Genomic DNA, 12,189 nt, shown 5'->3' with positions numbered 1-12,189 from the left:
CGCAGGAAGGGGCGGGGCCGCTGTGACGTCAGCGCCGCGCGGGGGCCGGAGCTGCGCCACGGGTGAGCGGCTGCGGGGAGCGGGGCCGGCGGTCACGTGGTTCCGAGGTGGGGGAGTCACATGCTTCCGGGGGGGTGCTGACCTAGGTTGGAGCCCCCAGCTCTTGACTGGGCTGGGAAGGGGCACCAGCTCCCCCCTGGGGAAAGGGGCTGCATCACAATGGGGGGCCTGTGACGCGTGTGCGTTGCGGGGCCAATCCGGGCGCGCCGGGCGGGGGGTGGGCAGTGCTGGTTTGGGCCCCGGGCGGGGCTGGCGGTGGGGTCTCCGCGGCCCCGGGTGCACCCCTCGGGCTCCTGGCGCCTCGGGCTGCGCCGCGCCTGCCCACCGTCATTTTGCCGCCTTCCCTTGTCCCCCCGGCCTGTTTCTCTCTGCCAGGGTGGCCGGGTGTACGAGAGCCATCCGAATTGTACCATAACGTCAACCCTCGTAGGATAATAATAGGAGAAGTGCTCAAAGCATAGCGCAATTTTTGAGGCAGGTCTTTGGCGCAGCGGATGCAAAACCCAGGTCACTTTCAGGGAGCCTTAACTGACTTTATTTTGTTTTGCTTTTTTTAATTCAATATATTTCATGTTCTAGGTCAAAGCACCCAAATCAGTTCCGAATCATATTGGTTGAGCAGAGCTCAATCGGTCCAAAAGCCTTATCGATGGACCAGGCAGGACTCAATCATTCTGAATGCTGTGTATGGTGCTACAACTGGTGAACATCCTCCTTCCCAGACCAATTACTCTGGGACTTAAGATGCTCCCAAACCCATTGGCAGGTATCCTACGTGTAGGTCCAAGCAAGCTCAGAGGTCTTGGGGTTTGGATGCCCCCATCATACTTGATTTGATTCAAAAGGCTGAGAAATGATTTTTGGTCAACCCATTCTTATGACTGCTTGCTTCAAAACAAGGAGATGTTTCAACTTTGACTCTGTTCTCACTCACTCCCTGGCAAGTTACAGGAAGCAGTATAAAGTAAATAAACATTTGCATACTTATTTGCATATTTTTTCAGTGTACAATAGTTTTTCAGCAAATGCAATAATTTTGAGCTTCCGACAGGATAATTTCATGTTTAAGACCTGGCAACGCTGCTCTCTGCAGAATAAGCAATGTCTCAAGCCTGGTAGCCCTTTCCGCTAGACCCTCACCCCGTTCTTCTGCTGCCCTTTGCGAACTGTCAGGGTTGGTTGAAAGGGGTCCATTCAAATAGTTTGGGCACCAAAGCCTGGTTTTTAATTCAGTTTCTGGCATTCTTCATCTGAATCTCTCAAAAGAACTTCATATGAAGTTATATAGAACCTTCTGACTAATTTTTCTCTGTTAATGGGGAAGCTGAGGCACAGAAGTTAAGCATTTAGTTTGTTGTCGCACAGTAAATTGGTGGAAATATAGCTTAGGTCACTTGAGCTGCATGTCCTAAACGCACGGGTACTGTTTTGTACTGCTCTGCCTATTTGTTGGAGCAGACGTTCCATTTTTTAAAAACCTAATTGTCCTGGCACATGTTAAATTGAAAGAAATATTGTTATCAAAGATGCCCAAGACTCTGCCCAACACAAAGTCCATCTATGATCAAAGCCTTATTCAGAAATTAGGACCAAAATGTTTCCATCTTTTAAAAAAAAATTAACTTTCTTGGGAAACATCTGTTCTTTGAACAAAGATGCATAGGTCTGTCCCACAACCCAAACACTGCTGTGCAGTGAAGGTGATTTAATTGGCATTTACTCCATGTCCTGGGAAATACTGAAAAGCAAACAAACACGATAACTGTGAAGTTATTTTTGTTTTTTGAGTTTTAGTTAACAAAAGTGGCATTCATACCATGGGTAAATTTGTTTCTGAGATCTGGTCTTTAACCTATTCAGTATAGCAGATGATGTTGCTCATTATTGTATTACAGAAGCAGCTTGAGGCTCCAGCTGAAATAAGTAAATGTCTGTCCTGCCCCAAGGAGTCTGCAGTTTGAATGGACAAGAGAAGTAATTTGATAGGGAAGTGGGAAAATATAAGCTACAAAATATAAGCTACAAGCAGAGTGGAAAGCACGATGGTTTGTATAATGGGACAGCAGGAGTGTAGCAGGGCAACTCCATGCCCAGGGCACCATTGGCTGTTGTGGTGATGATCATGGCAGCTCTTGCTGCGGTTGTGGCTATTTTATGCCCCACTCTACAAAGGCAGCATCTAGAACTGTTGCCACTGGTCTCTTCCGCTTCAGTCCCCATTATAGGGAAGAAGGGAAAGGGCCCTCTAAAGAGGAACCAGGGTGGAGGCCACATCTTTAAGAGCAGTATAAAGGAAGGGCTTAGCAGCAGGGGAAGCAGAAGGCTCTGGCTGGACCAGGAAGAATGGAAACCCAGGAAAACTGACTAGGATAAGCGTTAGGAAAACAGGAGGAGGCCTCACAGGCCCAAAATAGAGGCTAGAGGTTCCATTAGGGCTCTAGAGGCTAGGCTAGATGCATCAAAGGGCAGGGACTAGTCTGGGGAAGAAGAACCCAGAGGCCTTACCTGGGAGATGTCATAGCTGAGAATGTGACATACCAGGGGAGCCAGTAAAGCCGTAAACCCTGTCAGCTGGACTCTCATTTCCTTCTACCTGCACGCTCTGTAAAGTCAAGATGTGGTTTGGTGAGATTAGTAAGGACACGATGTCATAGTTTCATAGTTGGTAGGGTCGGAAGGGACCTAAGCAGATTATCAAGTCTGACCCCCTGCCATGGGCATGAAAGAATGCTGGGGTCAGACAACCCCGGCAAGGTGTCTATCCAGCCTCCTTTTGAAGACCCCCAGGATAGAAGTGAGCACCACTTCCCTTGGAAGTTGGTTCCAGATCCTAGCCGCCCTGACTGTGAAGTAGTGCCTCCTGATATCTAGCCTGAATCTACTCTCTGTCAACTTATGGCCATTATTCCTTGTTACTCTCAGTAGTGCTCGGGGGAACAGGGACTCTCCCATTGCCTGCCGGTCTCCCTTGGCCAGTTCATAGACAGCCACCAGATGCCCTCTCAGCCTTCTCTTGTGGAGGCTGAACAGGTTCAGGTCTCGTAGCCTCTCCTTGTAGGGCCTGCCTTGCTGCCCCCTGATCATGCAAGTGGCCCTCCTCTGGACCCTCTTGATGTTGTCCACATCCCTCCTGAAGTGCGGTGCCCAGAACTAGGCGCAGTACTACAACTACAGCCTGACCAATGTCATATAGAGGGGGAGGATCACCTCCTTGGACCTGCTCATGATGCATCTGTGGATGCAAGGTGTGATTAGCCTTCCTGACTGCGTCCCCACATTGGCGGCCCATGTTCATCTTGGAGTCTATAATGACTCCAAGATCCTTTTCTGCCTCTGTGGTGACGAGAAGGGAGTTCTCCAGCCTCTAGGTATGCTGCTGGTTCTTTCTCTCTAGGCGCAGCACCCTGCACTTGTCAGTATTGAATCCCATCTTATTCTCATCCACCCACTCCTGTAACCTGTCCAGATCCAATTGCAGCCTATTCTTCCCTTCTAGCGTTCCCACTTCTCCCCACATCTTAGTGTCATCTGTGAATTTGAACAAGGTGCTTTTCACCCCCTCGTCCAAGTCTCTGATGAAGATGTTGAACAGTACAGACCCGAGGACCGAGCCCTGGGGGACCCCACTGCCGACATCCCTCCAGGTCAAAAATGACCCATCCACCACCACTCTCTGGGTGCAGCCCTCCAGCAAATTGGCGACCCATCTGACTGTGTAGGCATTGACACCACAATCTCCTAATTTTTTAACAAGAATGGGGTGAGAGACAGTGTGGAATGCCTTCCTAAAGTCCAGAAAGACTATGTCCACCGTGACACCTGCATCCAAGGATTTTGTGACCTGGTCATGGAAGGCCACCAGGTCGGTCTGACAGGACCTGCCTCTAATGAACCCATGCTGGTTGCCCCTAAACATACACTCCCCTGCTTGTCCCTTGCAGATGTGCACCTGGATAATTTTCTCAAAGAGCTTCCCCAGGACCAAGGTAAGACTAACAGGCCTATAATTTCCTGGGTCTTCCTTCCTCCCTTTTTTGAAAATGGGGACCACATTGTCCCTTTTCCAGTCCTCTGGCACCTGGCCAGAGCACCACGAGTGCTCGTAAAGCTGTGCCAAGGGTCCCACAATGACCTCTGCTAATTCCCTCAGCACTCTGGGGTGGAGGTCATCAGTACCTGCTGATTTGAACGTGTCCAGTCCCACCAGAAGTTCCCTGACTAGTTCCTCTCTGACCGTGGGCCTGGCTGTGACTCCCCTGGGACCATCAGGGATCCTGGTGAGGGGGATGACCTGGTCCCTGCTCAGAAAAATGGAGGCAAAGAAATTGTTAAAGAGGTTAGCTTTGTTGTCTGGTGAGACCACCAGATTCCCTAGCATGTCCTGCAGAGGCCCCACGTTACCCGGAACCTTCTTTTTACCCCCTATGTATTTAAAAAAGGATTTCTTGTTATCCTTGATCCGGGTTGCTAGTCCCAGTTCCATCTCCACCTTGGCCTTCCTAACAGCCCCCCTACAATCCCAAGCAACAGAGGTATAATCCTTTTTGGTGATGACCCTTCCCTTCCATTGGGTGTATGCCTCCTTTTTAGCTTTGAGACGTTCCTGGATGCTTTTGGTGAGCCATGGGGGCTTTTGAGCACTCTTGCCCCCTTTGATCCGTGTTGGGATTGCCACCCTTTGGGCTTGGAGGATTCTCTCCTTCAGGAACGACCACACTTCTTGGACTCCCAACTCCCCGCCCCTCCAGGACCTCAGTGCTTCCCCAACTAGTCTCCTTAGCTCAATGAAATCCACCCTCCTGAAGTCCAGGGCTGCTGTCTTGCTGCAGGCCTTTGCCACCCTGTGCTGGATGGTGAATTCCAGTAGGCGATGATTGCTAACGCCCAGGTTATCGAGCACCCGCAGTCCCCTCACCAGGTTGTCACTTGTGGCCAGGACCAGGTCTATCAAGGCATTTTCCCTGGTGTGATTGTGCACCTCCTGGGTTAGATGGAGGTCCAGGCTAGGAACCTGCGTGAGCAGTCAGACCTGGCTGACTGCTCTTCCCAGTAGATGTCCGGATAGTTTAGGTCACCCATGATGACCACATCCTTTGACTTAACTGCCTCCGTGAGCTGACCTGAGAATTCCTGGTCTAGCTCTTCCCCCTGGTAGAGTGGTCTCTAGTAGACCCCCACCGTTAAGTCCCTTTCCCCCCAACCCCCTTGTATTCTGACCCAGAGCACTTCAGTCTGCCCCTCTTCAGACACAGTGCTGCTCGTTGAGGATGTGAATTGTTCTTTGACATAGAGCGCCACACTCCGGCCTTTCCTCCCTGTTTTATCCCTCCTATACAGCCTATAGCCCTTGATGTTCACTGCCCAGTTGTGTGTTGGATCCCACCATGTTTCTGTGAGCCCCACTATGTCTGGGTTTGTGTTAGCTAGCAGGAGGTCAGGGGCTGGTTGGGCAGAGCAGGGAGCACAGGTAGCAGAAGGCCTGGAACAAGGGGAAAGTGCAATCTCCATTTTGCAAATATTCTGCTGTTTCCAGGGTTTCTTTGTGTGAGGTTAAAAGTTTGTTGGGGGACTGGGGGTTTGTTGGGACAAACTGGCTAACCTGAAAGGCAGTGAAAGTGTGGAAAGATGAGAGGAGGGGAACATGGAGTACAGGTTCATAAGGCTGGCATGAAAAATCTGTGTAGGAGTGTCTTGAACAAATAGCCATTTTGCACAGGGGAGCACAAGTAAAACACTGATGATCTCATCAGTGTCCAAAAAATACAATGTCAGTGCATATAGTTTTAATGTGCAGACACTCCATCTAAGTAGTATTGACTATTCATTTCAGACAGCTGGTTAAAAGAGCCAGGGTGGGCAATTATTTGGGCCTGAGGGCCACTTAGGGAGTTTTGGTGAGCACCTCATCCCCCCAATAGCTCACCCAAACTCAAGTGGCTCTGCTCCACACTTGGCTGGGCAGCTGGTATAGGGTTATAGGTGGGAAGGGAACAGCATCTGGGAGTTGGATGGGCAGCTGGGCCTGCAATCGCAGGCTGTCACAGTGCAGGGCTAGGGCCTGGGGCAGAGCCTTGATTTCCTCCCTGCACGCACCTGCAATGGGTGCTGGTTATGTGGGTAGGGTGTGCAGGGAGTGGATCATGGCCTTGCCCTGGGCACTGACCCTGTGCTGTGACCGCCCCATGATCCTGGCCCTACCCGCCTGTCCTGCTCCCTGCCTGCCCGCGGCCTCATACCATCTGCCAGTGTTGGGTGTGGGGTGGATAGGCCAGGGTGCCTAGGCAGCAGGGCTGAGTCGGTGGCAGCAGCAGCTGGAAGGAGCCACTGCTGGGAAGCAAGTCCAGCTGTTGCACTGCCTCAGCCCTGCTATGTTCCTGGAGGCAGCAGGACTGGCTGCATGTGCCATGGTCTGGGCTGTTTCCCTGTGCCTGGGCCTGGTGGGACCAAGGGACCCACCGTGGGGCAGACAAAATCACTTGGCAGGCTGGATTTGGCCTGCTGGCCATATTTTGCCCACCCTTGCATTCGAGTGACACTGTTATGAAGCCCCAATCCTATGATGGCTTCTGAGAGACGTGCCCTTACAAAAGACTGTTGACTTGTCTGGGATTCTTTGTGGGTACAGTGCCACTGGGCACAGTTAGCTCTGTGGGGCAGGAACATGCATTTTTACTCACCTATGCCATTTAATACAGATTTTGATTATTATATCTGAAACAATTTTACTTATTTAAGACACAGTAGTCTTACTTACAAGACCAAATTTGCAAATTCATGTACAAAAGTCCATCATCTGTAGGAGAGTTTATTAATGCTCTGCTAATCCTTTTTTCCCCCTTAAAGTTTGTGGATTATGTATGATATAAAAACTTCTGTCTTAAACAGCTTAATGTTCTCAAGAAAAACATGATCAAAAAAACATTTCCTTCTTCATGTTAGCTCTCCACACCTTACCTCCTTCTGCTTCCCAATGGATGTCAGTTTCTTTAGTAACTCTTGCTTCCTGAGTCACTTTTTCCTATTCTAATCCAGTTTGCAAAAATATATTCTTAGTTATAGTAAGAGGTGGAAGAAAGACAAGGGCGGGGGGAAGGCTAGTTATTAATGTCTGATTACACCCCATTAAGGATTAAACATCTGGTTTGAATGACACGAGGGAAGGGATTAATACTTTCACCAGAGCCAGTGAAACTATCTCACTGGCCTGTTTTCACATTGGACGTTGTGTGTGAATAGTGTCTGGATGTGGTTAGATTTCAAATGTAGAATGGAAAAACCACGGCAGCTGTGGTTTTCTGAAACTGCTCAACATGGTTCTTGTCTACACTACACTTGCAATTTAGCTATGTGCAGCCGAATTTCTTATCAGCAACAGGTCGTTTTTCTGATACAGACCTATGTAAGTTCCTACGTTTTAGTTGTATTTAATGTGCCTTTGTATATGTTTCATGTACTGTTATTTTTTTTAATAAGATAAAGGCAGTATCATTAATTCTCAAAACTGCAATGTTGCCCAGAGAGGGGGAAATCTTCTATCTGAATGAACAGTTAACCTGGAAAAAAGGCAGGCACACTCTTTGAACATAGCAGGTGGGTTTGCATTGATCACTGCCATCTGTCTGAGGCTGAATAAGAAAATTTCCTACATAAATGTTTGTCACTGAATTATCTGTTTCATGACAAAAAGTTTTTTGATGGCTAGGAAAGTGAGAGCAAGAGAAGCCTGCTGGATTAATCTAAGCCTCCCAGCTTCAAAGATGAATGGAAAATATAACAGAGAGACCAAGTTGAGCATGTCATTCTGCAGTTGGCACAGTCCTGTGTGGAAGTTAGAGGTCAGGAATGACACTGCCCATCTCTATTTGAAATGGTTCTTGTAACTGAGGGAGGGAGGTTTTCCTAGTACTTCACTCTGAAGCTGAAATTGTGTTAGGGAGGGATCCTGCAAGTGGAAGGTTGGTTAAAGGTGATCTGCAAAGGCTTTTTTTTTCCCCCAACAATTGTGCTTTGGTCATTTTTGCTGCTTTTTGATATACTGAGGAAATATGAGAAGCCTTTAAGTTTCTTTTCTTTGTTTTTTAAATTTGTAATATCAGTAGCAGGAATGGCAAGTTTTTCTCAAGCTGGAGGACTGCAGGGAGGTCTCTGGGATAAGTTCTCCAATGCCTGAGGAAAGAGCATTTGGGCCCGAAAGCTTGCAAAGAAAGATTTTTTTGCTACTATTTAGTTGGTCTAATAGAAGATATTGCCTCTACTCCAAGAGTTTTGTCTGCCTATTGTAAAGTCCAGCACCTCAAATGAAGGGTCATGGGAACTGAATTTTTAACAATGGCGTACTTTATTGAGAGTCCGGGTTGTTGGTTGTAGCCGTGTTGGTTTAAGGACATTGGTAGGCAAGGTTGTTTGGGCAGAGATGATATCTTTTATTAGACCAACTAAATAGTTGGAAATGTTCTTTGCAAACTTTCATACACAAATGCCCTTCTTCAGGCATAGAGAGACTCTGCTGGTGTTATGTGTTGTCGAAGGTAGAAAAGAACGTTTATTGAGAATGTTTTTCTTTCACATTAACTCTAGCTTTTATTTACTGCTGTATTTAAACAGTCTGATGAACATTTCTTCCCTTCTCAATTGATCGGATTTCTCTTTCTCATTTCTTGCGATGTCACTATTCCAGTAGTTTTCTAGTTGTAGTTTTCAGCCCTGATTGGACCTTAATTTGTTGCTTGTTTTCACATAAGAATGTGAAAACAAGCAGAATTTACTAAAGATATAAAAAAGAAAAATGTTCCTTTATCCCTCCCCCCACACATCCTTTGCTGCAGATTATCTTAAATCTTGTGTGACAGCTTGGAATACTCTGTCAATAGAGGAGCCTGATAAAGATATTCCTTGTGAGCCAAGGAAAATCCAGAAATTCCACAATTTTCTCTCTTGTAAACTATTTAATTTTTTGGCAGTGTTTATTTTTCCCGGTGACCCATGAACACATGTATGTTTTCAGTTTTTATTTTGATTATGTTTTCTTGTATGTTAACTTTTGTTACATTCTATACATTTTATATTAAGAATACATTCTATCTTATATTAATCACGGACGTAATTTAATGTTATAGTCTCCCTTGCATACAGAGATGCTTTGAAAAGTAGAGGCATATCGATCTCCAGGGATTCCTCTTTTTCCTATGCTGCTTCATATTTATGGAGACATAAAGAATTAATTAAAAAAAATTCTCTCTAGCTACTCTAGTTGCAAAAGCTTTCCAAATACAGATCAGTACAGTGTTGTCTTCTTTTCCGTGAGCACTAAAAACCTCTTACGATTGCTCTGAGAAATGTCATCTTCCACTGTCCATCTCCACAGGGTGTGCACTCAGAAGCCTAATTGTGACAAATTAGTATCAACATTTAATTACTTCACTGCCAATTACATTATCAGGAATGTTCAGTTAATGTGCTATCCATTCTTGCTGGATACAGGGCAGAATGAAAGAGGCGGCGGCAGTTACCCTTGTCCCAGTAATTTAAAAAAAAATAAGATGTACCTTTTTCTGCCTGACTCAGCACCTGAGCCTCTGTCCTTTTCCCTGCTGAAGCCAGCAACTGCCTATTATCATCTTTTTCTCAAGGCTGCCTGCTAGCTGCTTCCTATTCAGTGCTGCACATTGAGAATCTATCGCTGTGAGTGAGAGAGAGAGAGAGCAGCTGGGGAAAGAGCAATAAGCAAAGCAGGCTGTGTTAAGGGGCTGGAAGAATGGCAGAAGAGCTTGCACTGTAATAAGTCTTCGCTGCTGCAGGCCTTGGGAAATGGGAAGGAACATGACCTGGTGATAGTGACAATAAAGCCAGGTGGGAGATTCAAGGGATAGGGGATTATTATGAATTGAGCGATCTATTTGGCACTGTACAGCAGATAAAAGCATTTCTTTTCAGTGGAGTTCACTTATATGTGACAGATTCAGATTTAAAGAAAAGAAAAGGTGCTCTGGGAGACCAAGAGAAGGTGGTGAGGTTTTGTTTTGTGTGTGGGGATTATTTTGGTGACTCAAGTCCCTACATGTTTGTGCGTCTTGTGGGAATTTCAAAGACCAGAATCTTGAGCTTGGTTATAACGCAGTACATTTGAACTTAACTGACAGCAGCCAAGTTACTTTGCACTGATGTAGCCAGAATCAGACTTTGGCCCTTGACTTCAGACCAGAGGTGTGCCAATATATCAGTCCATATTGGATTGGCCCCAATAAAAGGAAAATTGACATTGTTGACAATTGGCTTTTTTTGGCTGGTGTAGCTGATAAATGTAATTGATAAATGCCATGTGTATGCATGTGGCCAGGAATGCAGCCTGGCAGCTTGGAGGGCAGCATCTGGCTGGTAAATCTGTGGGGGGGAAGGGGCATGGAGGGGCAGATCAAGGCCTCCATGGTGAGGGAGGAAATGGGGCAGGGGCAGGCACTGCCCAGCTGAGGTGGGGTGTGGGATGGAGCTGTGAGCAGCTCGTCCATGGGAGGTGGGGGGGGGGGTAGCTGCCCACTGCTGCATGCACCCCTGGGAGAGGCATGGGGGACGTGCGCAGGGTGAGGGCAAGCTGCCCACTGCAGGCTTGGGGCAAGGGGCTGTGCTGGCCTTTTTCTGGTGGGGTGTCTGGGTCAGGGCTGCGCTTAGGGTAGGTGGTGGTGGCACTGGGAGGGGAGGCTGCAGGGGGACTATGACAAATTTTGGGGTGGCTGTAGCCTACCTCATAGCCCCCTCTCCCAGTGCTGCTGCCCTGACTGCCCCAAGCACAGCTCTGGCCCAGCCCCACCTCCAGGAAGAGGCTGGCACAGTCCCTGGCCCTGAACCTGCAGCCTGCAACCTGCCCTCTCCCCACACACAGATCTGAGGGGCCCGTGCCTCTCATGCCTCCCCCAGGGGTGCATGCAGTGATGGGAACCTGCCCCCCTGGATGATACACCCATGGCTCCGTCCTGTGCCCCGCCCAGCCTCGGTTGGGCAGTGCCTGCCCCTGCCCCAGCCCCATTTCCCCCCTCACCATGGAGGCCTTGATCTGCCCCCTACCCCTTCTCTCCCCAACGCCCCTTCCCCCTAACAGACTTACTGCCGGATGTTGCTCTTCAAGCTGCCGGGCTGCATATTGGCTATCGGATCGGTATCAGCTGATATGGCTGGTTAATAATCAGCCATCGGTATTGTCCAAAAAAATCTTTATCGGTGGACTCCTACTTCAGACTATCCCAAATCTCTTTGAGTTCCTGAAGATAACAGAAGAGAGAGTTAAGCTGCCCAAATACTATTTTCCTAATATTTCCTACTGTCATTGCCACTTTGCAAGTGTAGGAGTGTTGGTTCTAGACTAGCTGCTGCTGTTTTAATCACTGTCAGATCTTGTTCACAGCAAGTCTACACTATGGAGCAAGTAAAATATTGGTGACTAGTTTGTACCTGGGCCTTGTATAAACTGTAGCTGTATTGGTGGAAATCCCTACTGCAGGTGGTAGTCTCATACGGGCATGGATATAGGTCCATTCCATGTACAAATGTTGGGTGACTTGCACCTAAACTGGTGCGACCTTCCCACCCTCCTGGCCTGGGACCCCAAGCAATTGCCTTGGTTATGTTCCTTTTAAAAACACCTATGTACAGATGTATAGTACTGGTGTAAAAAGTCTCTTGCATCAGTGTAGTTTACCTTGGAATAGGATATACCTTTCCCAGTGTAGGCAAGGCTTTCCCCTCACACCACAGATACCATGGTGCTCTGCCAGTGAGTCATTGATGTCAACAAAGGTATGTTTCCCTTCCCCCGAAAGAGAGTGTTAAGAATAAAGACAAAAAGATTTGTAGATTGACAGGTAAAATCCTGTCCCCATTAAAATCAGCAACAAAACTTTGATTCTGGTGGAACTAGGATTTTATCCATAGAGTTCAAGGCTAAAAGAAGCTACTGTGATAATCAAGTTTGGCCTCTTTCAAATTTTATAACATAGATTTTACTATGGCTGCTAGTCCTTCTTTGGAAGTTGAACCTGAGCTTGCTAGCACTGTAAACAAGGTATATACCGGTAAGTTAAGATGGACAGAAAAGGAAGAAAACAGCTTTGAGCCCAGCACATTGTTAGTCCCCCAGGA

The 12,189-nt window shown here is 47.5% G+C and overlaps 1 protein-coding gene across 9 annotated transcripts in view; it reads left to right on the top strand.

Moving 5' to 3' along the window:
* Nucleotides 1-16: 16 nt before the first annotated feature.
* GSTCD (glutathione S-transferase C-terminal domain containing) overlaps nt 17-12,189 on the top strand; it is a 174,481-nt gene continuing 162,308 nt past the window's right edge. For 7 of the 9 annotated variants that reach the window (XR_009459876.1, XM_059722140.1, XM_059722141.1 and 4 more), the window contains exon 1: nt 17-62. The gene's annotated coding sequence lies outside the window, so the exon portion shown is untranslated. Of the gene's footprint in view, nt 108-639; nt 1,025-12,189 lie in introns of all 9 variants that reach the window. The other 2 variants (XM_019500116.2, XM_019500117.2) reach the window with 2 other exon arrangements.

The sequence above is a fragment of the Alligator mississippiensis genome, chromosome 2, assembly GCF_030867095.1.
Source record: "Alligator mississippiensis isolate rAllMis1 chromosome 2, rAllMis1, whole genome shotgun sequence".
In the NCBI taxonomy this organism is placed as follows: domain Eukaryota; kingdom Metazoa; phylum Chordata; order Crocodylia; family Alligatoridae; genus Alligator; species Alligator mississippiensis.
The sequence above is the reverse complement of the archived record's forward strand: the minus strand, read 5'-3'. Positions and strand labels throughout refer to the sequence as shown.